The sequence below is a fragment of the Loa loa genome (genome assembly GCF_000183805.2).
Source record: "Loa loa unplaced genomic scaffold supercont3.206, whole genome shotgun sequence".
Taxonomy (NCBI): domain Eukaryota; kingdom Metazoa; phylum Nematoda; class Chromadorea; order Rhabditida; family Onchocercidae; genus Loa; species Loa loa.
Window position 1 is genome coordinate 1,442 of NW_018108386.1, and position 1,396 is coordinate 2,837.

The following is a 1,396-nucleotide window of genomic DNA, read 5'->3' on the forward strand; positions in this document are numbered from 1 at the left end:
CCTCAAAAAGAATACAACTCCGAACTGTACAGCTAAAAAAAAAATTGTTTTCGAAAGGAAATGTTATTTTCAAAATTATTTTCTTTCGAAAACTTTTTTTTTCTGGCTGTACAATTTGCGAGTTGTATTCTTTTTGAGAAATTAAATGTCTAATTAAAAAACCCATTGATTTGAATCCATTGACAAATTATGATATAACACAAAGTTTTAAAAACAGTGTACTGTTTTGCTAGACAGTTACCTCGGATAGTTTTGCAAATTCATTTTATGCTTTCGAAGATTATTCATTTTCTTCTGACTAAAATAACAATTAGCCACGACGTCTCGCTTCAATAAATTATCAGATAAAAAGAATAACCTAGAGCTGCAGTACCGGGATCGACCGACATTCTGGAACTTCACATGAGCCTCTATGTGTTCGCAAATGTGAAACGTAAAACCAGGAATTTTTTTGAATTTTTGTCAACATTTTATGAGTGGTTGGAAATAAGATCAAATGTTAAACTACTAATTTAATTCTAGTATATGGATGTACAAATGTCTTTGATCGAGTGGCAAACTTATATAAGTTATAAATAATTTTAAAAAAAGGGAATCACTTGCGAAAAATTACTGGTTAACATTATAACACCAGGAGGTAATAATCGATTACGGAAGGAAAAATAAAAGGTTCACAAAAATGTCAGTACGTAAGATTACCAGTAGGAGAAAAATTGTTGGCGGAGGAAAAACAGTAATCAGTTCTCTTCTCAATGATAGTAAAACCTCTTGGTAGTGTAATATTAAGAAATTCAGAAAGCATCTGGAAATGATCAAGATAGACAAAATAAAAATGAAAGGACAAAGCAATAAGAACAATATAAGTATCAAAGAAAAAATTTTACTCGTGATATCTGAATTGTAAAATTTCAAATTTCCAGTCGAAAGATTACAAACATTGCTTTAAAATGGAAGAATGAAATTCAAAACAAATTTTAAAAAATTATGAATTTTGAAATCAGTTGATATCAGTAATTGATACCATTTTCAATTTTCAATGGTTTTAAAATTATTCATGATCTTCAAATAATTTATCGAAAGTATGCTAACAATAACTGTCAGCGCAAATAAAAAAGGCGGAGCATGTATACAGGCAGTACTGTGGTTCACCCATCAAAATTTTAAAATGTTTGAATGAATGAAGGGATCTAAAAAAAAGGTCAAAATATTTCGTTAATATCGAAGTTGTAATATCGAGAATAAGTACGGTAACAGCGTAATGCTATTTGAGGTCAAGTAATTAATTAGTGCTTATTAAGGCCAAGTAACATACATGGCTATGTCTGCTTATCTTTCACCACTCTTTCATGGGAAGTGTAGGAAATATCATACATTCAGGTTCCCAAACAGTGTCTGT